This window comes from Phytophthora infestans, genomic scaffold, assembly GCF_000142945.1.
Source record: "Phytophthora infestans T30-4 supercont1.47 genomic scaffold, whole genome shotgun sequence".
In the NCBI taxonomy this organism is placed as follows: Eukaryota; Oomycota; class Peronosporomycetes; order Peronosporales; family Peronosporaceae; genus Phytophthora; species Phytophthora infestans.
Genome location: NW_003303712.1, coordinates 921184 through 940585, shown reverse-complemented (window position 1 = coordinate 940585; position 19402 = coordinate 921184). Strand labels below are relative to the sequence as shown.

The following is a 19402-nucleotide window of genomic DNA, read 5'->3' as shown; positions in this document are numbered from 1 at the left end:
CCAAACTATTCTCCATGTCTAAATCCCCCGATATATGGATTTCATTCACGAAGTGTACGGCGGCTGTAAGATCAGGATAGAATTGACTGATTGATGTCCCCACCCCTTGACAAATGGTCTAAGACCTCTAGTTTGTGCGCGGTTCTTCCTCACTTTACGGCCTCGGCCTCCTGGAAGTCGTGGTCGCCCTTTTGGGCGGCGGTGTTGCGCAGGAGCCATCCGATGGCAAAATGCACAGGCAGAAAGACATTTCGTACGACTGAATGCGATAGCTAAGGATGCACGGAGGTCTTTCCAGTTCGGCCCCTGATTAGCTGAAACCCTTCTGAATGTCATAAGAAATAGTACGTGATAATTAAGAGAATTCGGTACTCGAGCAAGTATGTTGATAATTACGCTGGCAAGATTCGCCCGCGGTCACAGCTCCTGAAAAAGGATGTTAAGTGGATTTGGGCTGCTGAGTGTCTGCAGGCCTTCGATACAGTCAAGCAAGGCTTGACTGAGGCGCCGATCTTGGCAGTGGCTGACCAAGATTGCCCATTCCACATCGTTTGTGACGCATCCGATTTTGCGATCGGATGCGCGTTGATGCAGCACGATCCCGAGGGCCGTGGTCGTGTGGTCTACTACCAGTCGCGTCAGCTGAAGCCAGCTGAGCGTAACTACTCTGTATATGACAAGGAGCTCCTTGCCATGAAGTATGTATTCACGAAGTTCCGAGTGTATTTACTTGGGAGTAGACCGTTCGTGGTCTACGTCGACCACGCTTCACTGCGAACAGCAGTGAAGACTCCGCACATCTCGCAACGAATGGCGAGATGGTTGTCGTTCTTTGCGGAGTACGACTTCCAGGTTAAGTTCAAACCTGGAAGGTTGAAAGTGGTGGCCGAAGCGCTGTCGCTTCGACCTGATTACGCTGCTAAGGCAGCCGACGTCAACCGAATTGGCGTCGAACGAGTAATTGCTCCGTCGTCGACATTGATCGACGACGTGATGAACGCGTATGCGAGAGACGCAGACGCGAAACAGCTGCTAGACTAGGTCTTAGCACCTGCCGACGTGTCACGTCGGAGGTTGTCGCCACATCTGCGAGCTCATGCACACCGATATCGTGTGCACGAAGGACTGCTGCCTTAGAGCGCAGTGGAGGACGATGTGGATCGCATCGTCGTGTCGAATGATTAGGATCTGCGTATGCGGATCATGTACGAGTATCACGATGCCCCTCCGGCAGGGCATCCGGGCCGTGAGAAGACATACACCCTTCTCACGAGAGATTTCTACTGGAACCACCAGTACAAGTGGGTGCGCAAGTACGTACGTGCTTGCAATGTGTGCCAACGTATTCACAGGCTCCACTACGATCACTACCGACACCGCCGGAGTGTTGGCAGTCCATTTCTATGGACTTTGTTTTCGGTCTTCCGCCAGACAACAAGCTGAGGGCTGGCGTTGTGGTCTTTGTAGACCGATTCAGCAGATGGTTCATCGTGCTGCAGTACCGGCTGAAGTCACGGCCGTGCAGACGGCACGACTGTTTGTTGACATGGTGTTGCGACACCATGGAATGCCGCTCGAAATGTGTGGGACCGTGATCCACGCTTTACAGCGCGGTTCTGGCAAGAAGTGTTATCTCGATCATCTTTGTTTGTGTCACAGTGGAATACTAGAGCAAATACTCGTCAGTTTTGAAGCCTACGTCACTATTGCTGTTTTAGAACATCCGAAATAGTTCTTTGGTGAGACCTCGATGCACTTAAGATGTCAAGAAAAGTACTTAAGTGGGAATATCATAAAATATAATCTAGTACTGCATCTAATATTTTTCAAATATCTGAGTTTATATTAGAAGATCATGTTAACTTTTAAAAATTTGAGCTACCGATTTCCCCCTGTCCTAAGCGAACGGCCGTGTGCGCAGCTTGTTGTAGGTTTTGGGTTGCTACACAAAATTAGTAGTTAAATCTTAAGTTTTAGCTGATATTTAAATTGTTTATTTTAGCCAATAAAAATTGGACACGGCGGAATTCGAACCCGCGTCCATCCGCAAAATTGCGGTGCTCTTAACCACTGAGCTACGTGACCAAGTCCACTTGGTTACCTTTGCAAATATACTACATGTATTTATGGTTATCGCTAGGAGAAGAGATCATTATCCGAGGCATCACTACTCGCATACTCGTCATCGCTATCGACGGACTGACCCACGACGCCAAGATCATTGAGCTTTGTTACAGGGTCTGTAATATGGGAAGAATCCGAATTAATGTCTTCTTCGTCAGCCACGCGCACGTCACACAGAAGCCCAGCTTTAGCAAAACCAGCAATAATTGTCTTAGAGCTGAGCTCTTTCCGGCTTTCGGTAATCAATGACGCAATATCCACACGCTTGGGCGCCACCATCTCAAACTTTGAGCTTAGTATCTGCTCGTGGAGGCTGCGAATCTTCTCACGGGCAACTTCTTGTATTTCAGCCCGGGAAATGGCCGCCACTTCAACGGCAACCTTACGGCGCTGCTCCTCGAGATCTCTCTCGAGCGCGTGGTGATTCAATATCTGATTGCTTAGTAGATCCAGCCACCTTGCCCGTAATCTGCTCTTAAACGGTTGGTTCCATGCCACGTCAGCAGGTTGACAGACATAAGTGTACCGTGGAGGTACTTTCATCAACACGATGTTAATTGCAGTCGCATAGTCAACTACTTCTTTGGTCCAATGCCCCGAAAAATCATCCCACAAGAGTAATATCTTCTCGTCCATGTTTTCGCGAAACCCAAAATGGTACTCCAAAAATTCCAACGAGATGCGAGCATTCCACCATGATGTAGGATTACCGTAGACTAGACAACCATGCAGCGCTTGTAGGCCAAAGGCCTCTTTCCACAGACGAACTGTGACGGGGTCACACAGCACCTTGCGCTAGAGGAAGTTATCTTCCGAGAGTATACAAACTCTCAGTGAACGGCAGCTCACAGGTCCCCTCTTTAATTAAAAAGAGCGAAGTGACCTAAATAAGGTAGATTGTAAACTGAGTATATTTATAGATAGATTAAGTTTGGGTTTAATACAAACTATAAGCTACCTATAGAAATGCAATGTCGTTTAACCAATGGTTGGCTTTGAACGACCTTGGTACCTTGTACCAAATATCCCGGAGTATGACGTGTCATACTCCTGAAGTGTGAAGTGTCACACTTCATGTAACCAGGGTACACTTAGGGCTACGTACCCCGTTACATCCTCCCCCCACTTAGGTTCGGTTTACCGACCAATCAGAATGAAGAGGTGTTCGTCACAAACTCTCATTCTCAAAGTCGAAAACCATCGACTTGGCCGCGCGAGCGCGGCGGAGGCTCACTTCACAGTTAGAGCCTCGAGCAGCAACCTGTGCGCTCTTCGTCTAGGTCTCCACTTCGACCGTTATCATGCCTCGTGGCACTGCAAAGAGCGGTGCTAAGACACGCTCCAAGGCTGCTGCCGGTAAGGCGCAAGCCAAGAGCACTAAGCCTCACGGCAAAGGCTCTGCACTCAAGGAGGCTGCTCAGGTGGCCTCCGAGGCGATCGGTTCCTCGGGTGACGCGGCTGTGGACAAGCGCGCAAGCAAGCGCCGCAGTCCGTCGCCCTCATCTTCAGACAATCGTCCGAACCCTCGGTTCGTGGAACGTGAGTTCAACTCGGGCAGTGAGGACGATGCCGAATCCGAGAGCACTCACGATGCTCCTGCGGACTCTGTGGGAGGGCACAGCCCAGTGCCCAGTGAGCACAAAGATGACAGCGTGCAGTAGCTCGCTAGTGATCAACGTGATCACAGTCCCAGGACCTCTGTGCGCTCTGAGAGTCCGGCCGTCAAGGCTAAGGGCGCTCCCAAAGCCGGTGGCGATGAGGAAGAGAATCCTCGCAAACGTCTCTCGCTTGCCGAGGGTCTTGCGCGTGCTAAGGCCTCTAAAGCCGAAGGCGCCAAGCCCTCAAAGAAGCGTACAGCCTCTAAGTCTCCACTCCGCGAGGAGAAGGAGACTCGTCGCTCCTATCGGAGTATCTTCGACTCCTCGGATGAAGAGGAGGAGAAGAAGGAAGAAGAGGAAGAGGAGGGTGCTATCGTTGAGCCCCGGGAGGTCTCGAATGACCTCGACCAGCAGCAGGAGGAGTTCCAAGCTGCCCAGCGTGTGCGTGGGGGGTCGGTGGTGGCACCCGTCAGCCAGGGAGATGCCATCAACTCAAGAGGGTATTGGCCTCCCGAGGAGAGCTCTGGGGCTGACCTCTTCTTAGAGCTTCTCGTCGCTCCTCGTGGCCTTGTGGGCGGCCACACTTCTAGGGGCATCTATGAACGAGCCCTTGTTCAGGAAGAACAGTTGTTCGTCGACAACTTGGAGGCTGCTCGGTGTGTGCTTCTCGCGCCACACCGCATTCCCCTTAAGGACTTCACGACTTGTCGTAAGAAGCCCGAGACCCGGGGTGGTCTCTATCCACTTTGGGGATACCCCTGGGTTATGCCCGAGAACTGTCCCACGTGGAGTTCTTGTGAGGACATGTTCTGGGCGTGGGTGGAGACTCTTAAGTACTCACCCACGGAGTTACGGGAACTCCATGAAGATCAGCTGCTGTCCCGCATCCTGGACCAGCGTGATCTTCGTGTGAGGTTTGCCCACTTGATCAGCAAGCGTATGCTGCCAAGGAACATTCTGAAGCGCGCGGCTTCTAGCGCTCACGATGAGCGCGGGTACGGTATGTATTCATCGTCCGTACCCCGTTCGGGCAAGAAGCCCCGGACTACTTATGAAGCTGCCGCCGCTTCTGTTCCCAGATTGCGACAGTCTTCGGGTAGTCAATCAGGAGCCGTTCAATCGGCTCCCACGAGTTCTCGGAGTGGGCATAACCCCTCCACTTCGAGGAGCTGTCGCTTACCGCGACGCCGTTGCTCCTGGAGGATCCGCTCCGCGTGGAAGTGGACTTCTCCATTCCGGTCAAGCAGGGGCGGAGGTGTCCTCGTACGAGTACGAGTACTCGGCGCCTCCCGAGAGCCACTCTCGTCCGAGTGCTCCGACTGCGGGTCCGACACAGGACCCTGAGGTTGACCGCCTCCGCCAACGTGTCCTCGTGCTTGAGATTGCACTTGGCCTTGGGACTGGCGGTAATGCTGCCGCCCAGGCCGGGAATCAGGGCGAGCTCGCTCGTCTTGCGGGCCGCCTGGACCTGCTGGAGCGAGAGGTCACGAGCCTGCACCTGCGGGTGGATCGCTGGGCCTCTTCGACCGATCTGGACGAGGCCTTTCGCATGATCCGACGGATCGAGGCTTTGTTGCCACGTCCGGAGCCGCCTGCGGCACACTCCCAGACGTACGCGTATGGTGCGTACCCAGCGTACTCAGCGTACTCGGCGTATGGCGCCGGTGTTCGTTCGTATGGAGCCCCTCCGGCGTACGGTCTTGACCGCAGCCTTGCCGTCCCGACCGAGGCTTGGGTGCCTGCTCCGATGACCTCGTCGACGACTGTGACCGGCCCTCGCTTCGAGGAGCTGGGTCAAGGGGGGTCTGCGAGTCAGCAACCCCCTGCGGGTCAAAGTACCGCTTAAGACGTCCGACATAGAACGTCGGGTGCGTCATCATTGACTTTGGAAGGTCGATGGTGTACGACGCACCATGTCTGGCCAGGACTGCAAAAGGTCCGATGAAGCGGTACTTCAGCTTGTTGCTGCCGACAGAGCTGACAGTGTCAAGAGGTAGGTTCCTCGTGTCTAGCAACACTAAGTCTCCAACCTCAAATATACTTAAGTTTCCTCTTCCATGTTTGTCTGAGTACTCCTTTTGTTCATCTTGGGCCGCTGCCATGGCATCGCGGACCCTGCTGACAATGCTCAGCTTGGTATCCATAAAGGATTCCACCTGTTTCCGCAGCGAAACTGGTCTTAGAATAGAGGAGTCAGTGTCTCCTCGAAGAGTGAGAGGCACTCTGGGGTGGCGTAAGCCGTTCAAGTAGAACGGCGTGAACCCCGTGGACGCGTGCACCGCGTTGTTGAGCGCAAACTCAACCACTGGAAGCTGCGTCGACCACGTACGTGGTGCTGCCGCGCACACACTGCGCAGAGTGTCCTCGAGCACTCGATTGACGCGCTCTGTTTGGCCGTCTGTCTGCGGATGGTCCGCAGTGGACATCCGCAGACGAGTTCCCAGTAAAGGGAACAGCGTTTTCCAAAACGCAGCAGTGAACCGCGGGTCTCGGTCCGAGACAATCGTCTCCGGGAGACCGTGATAGTGGAACACGCCATCGACGAACAAGCTTGCGGTTTGTTCGCCCGTAACAGTGACTGGAACTGGAGCAAGATGTACCATCTTGCTCAGCCGACACACGAACACCAAAATTCCGGTGTTGCCGTGTCCGTCGGCGGGAAGCCCAAAGATGAAGTCAAGACTCATCGACTTTCGACAGTCAGCCGGTACGGGCAGGCTCTGAAGTGGAGCCGAAGAGTGCCCTGCGGGTTTGACCCGCTGACATGTTTCACATGTCTTGACGTACCGGGCGACCCACCTGTACATGTGGGTCCACCAGAAGGACTGAGAGACCGACAGAAAAGTCTTCTCGCGGCCCAAGTGGCCGCTGGAGGGCGCGTCATGCGCCTCCGCGAGGATGTCGAGCTTCAGATCCTCGTCGTTGGGTACAACCACCCGTGGAGGAGCAGTGGGCTCCACCCGGTAATAGAGGAGGCCCTCCTTCAACTCATATCGGTGGAGCCGTGAGCACTGCCGCGACGAGAGCCAGTCGGACTTCGCGCTCGTTCCGGCCATAAGGAACTTGACGATAGGCGCAACAGCCTCATCGTCCCGACACGCCATGCGTATCCGATCATATAGATCCGTTGTCACCCGCGTGATGTGGGCCAACTCATAGTCAGGACGCCGAGAGAGGGCGTCCGCAAGCACGTTGAGCTTGCCCGGCTTGTATTCGACGCGGAAGTTGTATTCCGCGAAGAAGGACAGCCACCTCGCCATCCTTTGGGAGAGGTGAGGCGAGTTAGTCGCCGTTCTCAAGGACGCGTGGTCTGTGTAGATCACAAAGGGCCTAGAGCCCAGAAGGTGAACACGGAACTTCACAAGGGCATATTTCATTGCCAGGAGCTCCTTGTCATGGACAGGGTAGTTCCGCTCGGCGGCTTTGAGCTGCCTGGACTGGAACGAGATGACTCGTTCGTGTCCAGCCGTGTCGGCCTGCAGCAATGCACATCCAATGGCGTAATCGGAGGCATCGCAGACGACGCTAAACGGCTTCGTCTCGTCCGGCAGGGCCAGGACAGGGACTGGCCTTGATGCTGTCAAAAGCATCCTGGTGCTCTTGCTCCCAGCGCCAGTCAACGTCCTTCTGAAGGAGACTCGACAAGGGCTTAGCGAAGCCCGCGTACCCTGCGCTGTACTTGTGAAGGTAGTTGGCCAAGCCCAACCACTTTCGAAGATCCTTCTGGGATCGGGGCGTCGGCCATGCTGCTATGGCCTTGACCTTGTCTGGGTCAGCCCGAACGCCCACATTGCTTACGAAGCAACCGAGAACTTTAATCTCTGGTGACGCGAAAACGCACTTGTCGATGTTGGCGTAGAGCTTGTTCGCTCGCATTACGTCCAACACTCGACGGAGGTGTCCTAGATGCACCTCCATGGCCGTCTTGTCTCCCTCGGCACAGCTATGGACGAATATGTCGTCGAAGTACGTCTGTACGAAGGTACATAAAGGGCGGAACAATTGCGTCACCAGGCGATTGAACGTCGCCGGGGCGTTAGACAAGCCCTGCGGCATGACGAGCCACTCCCAAAGTATGCCGCTTGGAGTGCATACCGCGGTGAGCGGGATGTCGCTCTCTCGCATCAGGATTTGGTAGTATCCGTCTACCAAATCCAGCGTAGTGTATAGTACACTCCCGGCCATGTTGTTCAACAACACATCCTTTCGTGGGATTGGTGTTTGGGTCGGCGCCGTTGCGTTGTTCAGCTTGTTATAAGCGTGAACCAGACGCCACTTTCCGTTCGGCTTACGAACGCAGAAAGTCGGCGTCGAGTGCGGGGATTTCGACTCCCGCACCATGCCTGCCTTCGCTTTCGCGGCGAAGAAGGCATCAATGACCTCGCACTGTTCGCGCGGGAGAGGCCATTGCCTCGTGACACAATACTTTGTGCCGTACGCCTCGATCCGGTGGGAGCTGGGTCGGTGGGTGTTTGTTCACCACGTCCGCATACTCCGTCACCAAAGGATACACCGGATCCTTGGGGTTCTTGAGAATCTCAGAACCCAAGCGCGCCTGACGCTACTTGTTCATGTCTTCCAGGACGTTCTCGTCCAAGACAGAGGAGGAGTTCAGCTCCTCCTGAGTGGTCTCAGGTCTCATGAGTACCATCTCAGCAATCTCTCCAGCCTTGAGGTTGGTCAGGAAAGACTCAGCCGTCATTTCCTCGAGGTGCAGTATCTCTGCAACCTCTGGCAACGGTTCCAAGTGGACACCAGATGCCTTGACGGGTAAACCTGTCTCGCCATCGAAGACGTGATAACACTCTTCCACCGGCCTTGTCGGAGGAGCCCGGGCCCTGGACTCTGAGTCGCTTGAAGCGACGTCGATCGGAACGAAGTTCGGATCCGACTTGAGGCGGCGGCGGCGTCTTTGTCGACGTCGTCTGTGACGGGGAGCTTTGCTGCCCACGTCTAGGGATGTCGTCGCTACGACATCCGAGGCACTCGTGGCCTCGTGTGGTACTATGGTACCCACATAGGAAGCGTGTTCAACGCCTTCCTCTTCAGTTAAGGCCTAGGCGACCGCGTGTGGCACGGTGTTACCCACACAGGAAGCGTGTTCAACGCCTTCCTCTTCAGTTAAGGTCTGGGCGACCGCGTGTGGCACTGTGTTACCCACACAGTAAGCGTATCCGACGTCTTCCTCTTCAGTTAAGGTCTGGGCGACCGTGAGTGGAACTCTGTTACCCACTCTGAACACGCTGTTCTCAGTGTTCATGACACAGCTGCAGCTGTCTGCGGAACTAATCTACCCGCCTGTGGACCTAAGTTACCCACTTGGCCAGCGCCTCTTCTGGGCGCGGCCACCATCAAAGCATCCTCGAAGTCGTCATATACGTCGACGACTCCCAAGCATCTGCCGGATGCTTTGGTACCCTGGCAGCCCTTGCGGGCGCCCCGGGTCCTGACAGAGGTGGGAACATGACTCACCAATGCTCTGTCGGACTGCGCAGGGCGGCTGGCACCGATTGCCTTGCCTCGCCAGTCGATCCAGGGCTCGTGCTTCTCAAGCCAGGGCATGCCCAGGATCATATCATATGGATCTATATCGAGAACAGTGAACTGTGCGAGGCTGTCAAAGTCTTCAAACTTGACGGCCAGATCCACTTGGACGTTGGGGACAGTGACGACCTTCCCGTCGGCCAGTCGCACTGACACCGTCCCGTTGCTCTTGCTTTCTCTCCAAGCATCGGACAACTTGTTGCTGTTACGAGCAACCGTCTGGCGGCGTGCGAAATTCTTCGACGCCCCAGAGTCGATCAAGATTCTAAAGGGATGATCGTATCCCCGTACACATCCGTGTACTACGAGCAACCCGCCGCTGCTCTTCGCCAATTCGAGATTGCGAAGCCTGTCAGGGGCTAAGCCCCCGTGGTACGCGCCACCCGCGCACCCATCACGAAGACTTAGTTCTTCCCCAGTAGGGCGCCCCGCCCGTACTGGTTCCCGGCGTTCCCCTGTCCCCGGGATCCTGGCTTCTGCCAGCGACCCTTGAGGACGGGCTTGGGGAAGGACCGTCTGCGGAGTCTTTCGGCGGGACAGTCACGCTTGAAGTGGCCCATCTTCCCACAGCCGAAGCAGCGGATGTCACGCTGTTCGGCGGACCCGAGTTCCATGGGAACTGGCCCGTTGGGGCTTGTTCGACCGGGAGCCGACAAGGACCTCCCAGGAGACGCTGAGGCCGGCGTACGCGCCTGGCGATGGCTGTACTCTTCTTGAAGAGCCACTTGAATCGCCTCTTCAAGGGTGCTTGACTGCACCCGGAGCAGCTGAGTGCGTGCGGGGACCACTCGAAGGCCGTCCATGAACACTGTCATCTTGATGTGTTCGTTGAGTGGGTTTCCCACTAGGGACGCCGTGAGCTCCCGTATCTCTTGCACATACTCGTGCAGTTCGCGCCTTCCTTGTTTACACGCGAGGAAGCGCGAACGCTGGCGGTACTCGTAGTTTGCCGGGAGGACCGCGGCTCGGAGCTGTTCGCACAGCTGAGCCCAGGATGTGAAACATCCAGGGGATGTTGCTTCCCGTGTGTACACCCAACTCTTAGCACGGCCGCTAAGTTTGGAGAGTGCAAAAGCAACACGAAGTTGCTCGGTCGAGATCAGAGCCGCGTCCATCGCGAGCTCTACTTCTCGGACCCAGAAGTGAAGGTTGTCGCCTTCCTTCCCTTCATACGGCTTAACCTTCAGCCGTATTGGCTTCGGGTGAGGCGGATTTGCTTCCGCCGCCGGAGCCTGCAGGTTCTCCCGCACATGCGCGATGAGGCCCTGCTCGTACGCGTCGAATGCATTGACGCGCTCGAGCTGCTCAGCCGGTGTTGATACCACCAGGCTCTGCAGGGCCTCCATCTCGAAGATGCCTGCCATCTTCCGAACTGACTCGAGCTGAGAGTCGTTCATATGGGAGAAGTCGTTCCTATCCATGGCAACGAGCTTCGGAGAGGTTCAGGTAGTCTACCCGTGGTGGCGTGGATTGACTACAAGTGCTACCAAGTGTGGCGGGGCCACACAGCACCTTGCGCTAGAGGAAGTTATCTTCCGAGAGTATACAAACTCTCAGTGAACGGCAGTTCACAGGTCCCCTCTTTAATTAAAGAGTTCGAAGTGACCTAAATAAGGTAGATTGTAAACTGAGTATATTTTTAGGTAGATTAAGTTTGGGTTTAATACAAACTATAATTTACCTATAGAAATGCAATGTCGTTTAACCAATGGTTGGCTTTGAACGACCTTGATACCTTGTACCAAATATCCCGGAGTATGACGTGTCATACTCCTGAAGTGTGAAGTGTCACACTTCATGTAACCAGGGTACACTTAGGGCTACGTACCCCGTTACACGAACGCTGAATCCGTGACGCACTGCGTAATTCTTTTCCTGCACGTGATCATGACGAGAAACACCACTCTTGAATATGAGGAAAGGAGGATACTTATTACCTTGTGTAACGGGGTTACATGGTGTGGAACACACAGGGGTACGAAGTACCCGGTGAGTTAACAAACTCTCAGTACATAAGTTGGAGAGTTAACAAGGTCTCTCAGTACGTTGGCTGAAAGCCACACGTTATGCATTTGATTAGGTTTAACTATGCTAGATAGTTAAAGAGATACATTTACCCCTAGGCGGCTTGGCCGCAATAATAGTAAATAAATCACTTCTGGTTTTGAAGCATAAAAGTTAAGGTGTTAACTTTGAGCCCTGGTCTTGGGCTGTAAGTGTCCTTTGGATAAGGAACTTAGTATTAGTGACTCTTTGAGTCGAACGTCTTCCTCTGACGCTAAAGCTACGGCAGCCCCGCTGCACTTGGTAGCACTTGTAGTCAATCCCGCTCCTGAGTCGGTTGACTATATCCTCTGCGAGGATGGAACACCCCGTGTTCGCGAATTTGCCCCCGGCGCAGCAGGACGCGCTTACTAAGCTTCTGTCCTTGCTTGGCCCGGAGGGCGTGGCTCATCTTGCATCGCAAGGTCCAGAGGCGGTCACTGCCAGGCTGGAATCGTTCTCCCGCTACGAGAACGCGCTCTTGGAGCATGTCCAAGAGAAGATGAGCGCCGCAACGGCGGCGGCGTCGATGACGCGTGAAGAGTCTATGAGACTGAAACCGCTCATGGTGAGCGTAAAAACCTTCGAGGGGAAGGATGGAGAGAATCTCCTTCTCTGGACCCGTGAGGTCGAGATGGCCATGGGATCGGCCCTGCTCCAGTCTGAGCATCAGCGCGTGGCGCTGGCTATCTCCAGGCTTGGAGGTCGCGCTCGCGAATGGGCACTAACGTGCGGCACGTCTGTTGACGCTGCATTTCCCACTTGGGATCAGCTGAAGCAACAGCTTTCGCGCGTGTTCGCGCCGCCTAATCAGGCGTACCGTATCCGGTCGAAGTTCCTTGCTACCCGCCAGGGTAAGAAGGAGTTATTGGACTATGTCCAAGAGTTGAGAACTCTTATCGCCGGAATGGCGGCGGACCCTCTTCCAGAACTGGTCAGCGTGACCGTGTTTATGGAGGGACTTCGTGTGAGCGCAGCTCGAACGGAAGTGTTCCGTGTACACCCTAACGCTTTCGAAGAGGCGGTGAATGTGGCATTAAATGCCGAGCACAACTTCAGGTCGGCGCGACCTGGTTGGAGCGCTGGTAGCGCAAGCTCTTCGAGCGGTCCAGAGCCGATGGACCTCAGCTATGCTGAAGACGGAGAAGCGGAGCTTCTTGCTGCGGAGCAGCGCGCCGGCATCCGCCGATGCTTTGTGTGCAATAGCACTAAGCACTTGAGGGCCTATTGCCCTCTGCGCAAGAAGCGCGAGGCTCCGGCGAGCCAACCCTCCGGGTCATCGCCGGGAAACGGCAACTCCCAGTAGGCGCGGGGCGGCCTACTGGGGAAGAACTAAGTTCTGTTGTGCCTCGAAGAGGTAGAGGACAACGGGGCTCAGCCCCGAAGAGAGCTGAGCTCTCTTACGAGAAGAGTGTGTGCAAGCCGGGCTTGCTGGTCGTTCAAGCGAACGTGAAGGGCTTTGCAAAGCCATGGAGAGTCTTGATTAACTCGGGAGCCTCGGGGAACTACGCCCGCCGCTCCACCCTGGAAGGGAGTCAGCTGTATGCTGAGGCACTGGAAGTGCCAACGAGAGATACGATCTCTGTCCGTCTCGCGACGGGGACACTGGTAACTGTGTCGAAGGTCTCTGTCGACCTTGGAGTGAAGTTTGAGAACTTCGATAGCGTGGAGCGCTGTTTGGTCTTTGACCTGGATGCGAGGTATGACCTCATCCTTGGCATGGCATGGCTGGAACGTCATGAGCCATGGATCGACTGGAAGTCGAAAACGCTGGGTGCGTCGCACCCTGCTCCTAGTGGAGCTTTGGTGAGTCATGAACCCACCTCTGCTAGGAAGCAGAAGCGCTTTTGGCGCGAGCACGAGGCCGAGGCGGCCGTAGTGCTGGACATTGGTATGTCCGAAATTGTTAGCAACGAGGTTGCTGTTTGCCCTGAGGGCGTACGTGGTGCGGCACGTTATCCGCGGAGCGGTGCAGGTCAGGTCAATGACCAACTGCTGGGTCCTGGTGAGGACGAGCGCGGAGTGGCGCGTAATCCACTGAGTGGTATGAATCTGGTCGATGACCTACCGCTGCGTGACCCGAGGGTCGCGGTCGACTGCGAGTCGAGGCATCATGGGCGTGGCCCAGGAGATGCAGGTGAAGTGACACCTAGTTCACTGTGTGAAGGTCAAGAACCTCTTGGCTTTCAGCCGAGTGTCTTGCGAGACACTGTATCCTCTTCGAGGAGTGATGGTGCTGCTGCACCCGGTGGTGGTGACGGAGATGTCGCCACACCGCCCTCATCCGGCCGGGCTCGGTCGCGGAGGGAGAGGAGAAGAAGACGCAGGGCGTCTGTGACGTCTTCGACGTCGGACGATGTGTCCAACGTGACGAGCGGTGATGCTCCACGTGATTGCTGTGAACAGCTGTATACACTCGTGAACGGAGTGACGGGGGAGGTAGAAGGCGATATCAGTCTTGATACTCTGCCCGCTGCAGATGCTCTGCTAGAGCTGGACGAGATGTCCATTGCCGAGTTCGGCGAAGCCTTAAAGGCAGGCGAGCTAGCCGAGGTGGTCTTGCTGGGACCTGAGGAGGAGTTGAACTCCTCATCCGTCGTGGACGACGCGGTCCTAGAGGACACCAAGAAGGCGCTGAGCGCAAGAAGTGGATCGGCGATCCTCAAAGATCCTTCGGATCCCTTCTACCCGGTGGTGAAGGAGTATGGAGACGTTGTCTCAAAAGACCCACCGACGGGCCTGCCTCCGGATCGAGGCGTGTGTCATGAGATTGACCTGGTTCCTGGAACCAAATACTGCGTAACAAGGCAATGGCCTTTGCCGAGAGAGCAGTGTGACGTCATTGACGCATTCTTCCGTGCGAAGCACGAGGCAGGGATGGTGCGTGAGAGTAAGTCTCCGCACTCGACACCCACGTTCTGTGTCAGAAAGCCGAACGGCAAGTGGCGCATTGTTCATGCTTTTAACAAGCTAAATGCGGCCACTATCCCGGCGCAAACGCCGATTCCTCGCAAGGATGTTCTGCAGAACAACATGGTAGGCTGTACGCTGTACAGCGCGCTCGACTTGGTCGATGGCTACTACCAATTGCTCATGAGAGCGAGCGACATTCCGCTGACAGCGGTGAGTACTCCGAGCGGTATGCTCTAGGAGTGGCTGGTGATGCCCCAGGGGCTGTCGAACGCACCAGCAACGTTCAATCGTCTTGTGACGCAGCTGTTTAGGCCCCACCGGGCGTACGCTCAAACGTACTTTGACGATATATTCGTCCATAGTCGTGCCGAGCACGGAAAGTCAGACGTGGATAACCACATTGACCACTTGCGAGCGGTGCTCGAGTGCATGCGCACTAATAAGTTGTATGCCAACTTGGACAAGTGCGTCTTTGGCGCGGAGGAGATACCTTTCCTCGGGTGCTTCATTGGGAAGCGTGGCTTACGGGCAGATCCTGCCAAAGTCAAGGCCATCGTGGACTGGCCGGTTCCCAAGAACCAAAAAGACTTACGCAAGTGGCTAGGCTTAGCCAATTACTTGCACAAGTACAGTGCGAACTACGCGGAGATGGCTCGGCCATTATCAGATCTCCTTAAGAAGGACGCACCATGGTGCTGGAACGTCGAGCACGACGGAGCCTTTGAGGCTGTGAAGGAGAGCCTTCTCCAGGCTCCGATCCTTGCGCTACCGGACCCGGGTAGTCCGTTTAGCGTCGTCTGTGACGCCTCCGATTTTGCAATCGGTTGTGCTTTACTACAAGCAGACGCCGAAGGGCGTGAACGCGTGATCGCGTTTGAGTCTCGCCAGCTCAAAGCTGCAGAGAAGAACTATCCAGTTCATGACAAAGAGCTACTTGCAATGAAGTATGCTCTAGTCAAATTCAGGGTACACCTGCTAGGCTCTAAGCCTTTTGTGATCTTTACTGATCATGCGTCGTTACGCACTGCGACACAGTCGCCTCATCTCTCTCAGAGAATGGCAAGATGGCTTTCCTTCTTTGCCGAGTATAACTTCGAGGGGAAGTACAAGCCGGGGCGGCTTAATGTAGTGGCCGATGCGCTCTCGCGCAGGCCGGACTACGAGTTAGCTCATGTCACGACAGTGATGTCGTCAGTGCCTGACTTGATACGCGGAGCGTATGCACAAGACGACATGTGCGTAGCGCTGCTACGGGCTCTTGGGAGCGAAGAGTTTAAAGACTCTGACAAGGAATTGTCTGGGCGCTTACGCGCGAGGCTGCATCGATACTCGCTCGATGGCGGCCTGCTGTACTACAGCACCGACTCTGAGGATAACCCTCGTGTAGTCGTTCCTCATGATGAGGATCTAAAGTATCGAATCCTCTATGAGGTTCATGATACGCCCGTGGGCGGGCACTTAGGTCGGGAGAAGACCTATGGCTCGGTGAGCTCGATGTACTGGTGGGCCAAGATGTATAAGTGGGTTGGCACCTATGTACGCACGTGTGAGACGTGTCAACGGACGAAGTCCGCGCCGAGCACGGCAGCGCCATTGGCGAGTTTGCCTGTCCCCAAGGGATGTTGGCAGTCCATGAGTATGGACTTTGTGTTTGGCCTTCCCAAGGACAAGGCAGGAAACACGGGTATTGTGGTCTTTGTAGACCGATTGAGCAAGATGGCTCATTTAGCGGCGGTGCCGGACACCATAGATGGTGAAGGTACAGCTTTGCTGTTTTTAGACCGAGTCTTTCGCCAACATGGCTTGCCTGAGGCAATTGTCTCGGATCGAGACCCGCGCTTCACCGCGAAGTTCTGGACGTCCCTCTTCGGAGTGCTTGGCACTCGTTTGGACATGTCCACAGCGGACCATCCGCAGACCGATGGTCAAACAGAACGCGTGAATCGCGTTGTGGAGGATATCCTCCGAAGCGTATGCGCTGAGGCGCCAAAACGCTGGAGCCAGATGCTCCCACTCGTCGAGTTCGCATTAAATAATGCAGTGCACGCCTCGACAGGCTACACTCCGTTCTATGTGAACGGCTTGGTTAACCCTCAAGTCCCACTGACGCCGCCACGCAGTGGCTCAGGGCTTGATGGGGGAGGGATAGCCGAGCGGCTAGCTGATGTCAGCCCTGTTGCGGTTCGCAAGCAAGTCAATGACTTTGTCTCTTTGAGACTAAGCGTAATGCGTCAAGTACGCGACGCTATGGCTGAAAGCCAAGATATGCAAAAAGAACATGCAGATGCCAAAGGCAGACGCAATGAAGAAAGGTTTGAGGTCGGGGACCAAGTTTTATTAAATGCAAAAAACCTACCTACTCATGCAGTGTCTGCAGTCTTTAAGACAAAATTGAGACCACGGTTCATAGGACCGTTCAAGGTCGTGGCCAAGAAGGGCCTAGCGTATACGCTTAACCTTCCGAAGAAGATGCGCACGCATCCAGTCTTCTACGTTGGCTTACTCAAGCCGTATCAGGACCCTGCTCAGGTGAGCGCGGAGGCGTTGGCGCCAACGGTGGCTGGGCCACGACAGGCTGCGCAACAGCGGGAGGCCGAACCACGGCAGGCTGAGCGACAGCAGGTGGCGGGGCCACAAGACGCAACAGCAAGTCGATCTGACCTTGCAGCTGAGCGACTTGACGCTCAAGGTCCACGACTCGGTTCTGAACCGACTGTGGTTGTTCAAACCAGTCCACGCGGTGGTTCGTCTCATCGAGACCATCTGCAAGGCGACTCAGAGAGTCAGTCGTATCATGGAGATACTGGTTCAGGGAACCCACACGTTGCTCCAGCGCGAACACGTCGCTGCGACTCGCGACGCGAGAGTCCAGCTGAGGCTCGGCCTCCTCCTGCTCTGCTCGACGAGCACGGCGAGCTCCACTTCCATGTGGAACGCCTGGTGGCGAGGCGCAGGCGCCAGGGTCGTACTCAGTACCTTGTGAAATGGAGGGGTTATCCTCACTCACAAAACTCTTGGGAGTTTGAGGTTGTCCTCCGGCAGGACTGCCCTGACGTCGTCGACGCTTTTGATCGGGCACACTCACTGCCCCGCCGCTACGGCGTACGACCGCGTCGTCAGGCGCCGAGCGCTTCCCGCCGCTAGAACGCGGGGATGACAGGTCGGTGGCTGAGCTCAAGCTCCGACCAGTGGCTGGAGCAGCCGGCTCATAGGAAAGAGCGGTGCTCGCAGCATGAGCAAGAGGTGGTGACGCCTCGAGGTGATGGGGACGGGGTCCCAGTGTTCGTCGACGTGCTTTCGACTTAGCGAAGTCTAAGCGCAAACGTCTCTCAAGACGAATATCAGTTTCAGAGAAACTTGCTCGAAGAGCATTGTAGGAGGGGAGCCGTCGAGCTCCCTCCACCCAGCTTCGGAATTGTGCTTCATAAGCACGCTGGGATTCCCCAGGGTTGAGAACAACCGGGATGGTTCGCATAGAGGGAACCGGTTGGCGGTTTAGCTGCATCTGCAGGCGCGCCTGATACTCCTGAGGAGTTGTGACTTGTGGAGTCAGATATCGCTCTCGGAGCCGGTGCCGTTGCACTTGCTCATCAGCAGTCGAGGCCGCAGGCCCACACGTGTACGTGTTCAGCGGCTGCTGCGCCGCGAGGCGGGCCGCTTCGGCAGGGTTCCGCGGCTGGAAGCCGTAGTCACGGCGTGACGTTAGAACAAGTGGTCGGACCACAGGTCGGAACGACTGCGAGTGCTGCTCATTGGACAACTGACGGCCTTGGGCCTCGTCCAGGTCATTCGTAATGACGTTGTGATCGTATCGATCTTCCTCGTCATACCGCGACGATAGCGGTGGCGCATCGCGCAGCGAGCGAAACGGATTCGAACGTTCAGAGAACGGATGCGGTGTCCGCAGGTCTCTTCTTGTTGGAGATCGCGCCGTTGAGCGGCTAGACCTCACAGAGGAAGCTGGGGAAGACGCGGCACCAGCGTGCGACCTCGGAGAGGTTGGGTTGGAGTGATCCTCACTACCCATGGGCTCGTCGTAATCGACTTCGCCCTCTTCGAGTTCCGAGAAGACCATCGTTCCCTCTGGGCGGCGCCCGCGGCTCTGACGAGCTTTGAGCTTTGCTCTCTTCTTGTTGACGGCTCATGGAGCGTTGACCGTGTCGACGGCGATACTCTTGGTGGTACTCCGCCACCGAAAGAGACGAAGATGCTCTTGGAGCAGTTGCGGAGCGCAGTTGGGGGTCTGGGACCGACGAGGCAGGGGCGGCGCGACGCGCTGGAGACGTTGGGCCGTGGGCCGGAGTGGGATTGCCAGGCATCAAGGATGCGAACGCGTTTGTGAGCTCGTGGAGCTGCAGAACGCACAGGTGAGGTCTAGTGACCTCCGTCGTCTTGACAAGACGTGACCTCGCTGAGGAAAGTTCGAGAACGGAATGTTCTCATCTTAGTGAGGGAGAGTGTAACGGGGTTACATGGTGTGGAACACACAGGGGTACGAAGTACCCGGAGAGTTAACAAACTCTCAGTACATAAGTTGGAGAGTTAACAAGGTCTCTCAGTACGTTGGCTGAAAGCCACACGTTATGCATTTGATTAGGTTTAACTATGCTAGATAGTTAAAGAGATACATTTACCCCTAGGCGGCTTGGCCGCAATAAAAGTAAATAAATCACTTCTGGTTTTGAAGCATAAAAGTTAAGGTGTTAACTTTGAGCCCTGGTCTTGGGCTGTAAGTGTCCTTTGGATAAGGAACTTAGTATTAGTGACTCTTTGAGTCGAACGTCTTCCTCTGACGCTAAAGCTACGGCAGCCCCGCTGCACCTTGCCAATCACCCAGCAGCATCACTGTGGTGCGCTCCTTGTCCTTGCCGCTACACTTCACCCAAACCGTTTTTGCTCCCTTCGCATTAATGGTTTTGCTTGGTAAATACTCAAAGAAAACGGCTGCATCAGAATAAAGTTAGCTTACAAGCGTATATCCGAGCTGTCCACATGAGCGAGGGCCTCACCTGTCTGATCAGCGCTGAACACATGACTGATGTTGTGCTCAATAATAGCAGCTTTAACCTGACCACTAAAGGCCTCTTTCGCTGCCAATGCGTCCTCTGGGGTCGTCTGACCCTGCCGTGTGCGAGCCCGGATTGAGATTCTGTGTCGCCGCATAAACCTCCTAATGCGAA

At 55.3% G+C, this 19402-nt stretch overlaps 1 pseudogene across 1 annotated transcript; it reads right to left on the bottom strand.

The window, feature by feature from the left end:
- Positions 1 to 2013: 2013 nt before the first annotated feature.
- Positions 2014 to 2085, bottom strand: PITG_29098 (annotated as a pseudogene). Its single transcript has one exon. The product of its transcript is annotated as a tRNA-OTHER (tRNA).
- Between the last annotated feature and the right edge of the window lie 17317 nt (positions 2086 to 19402).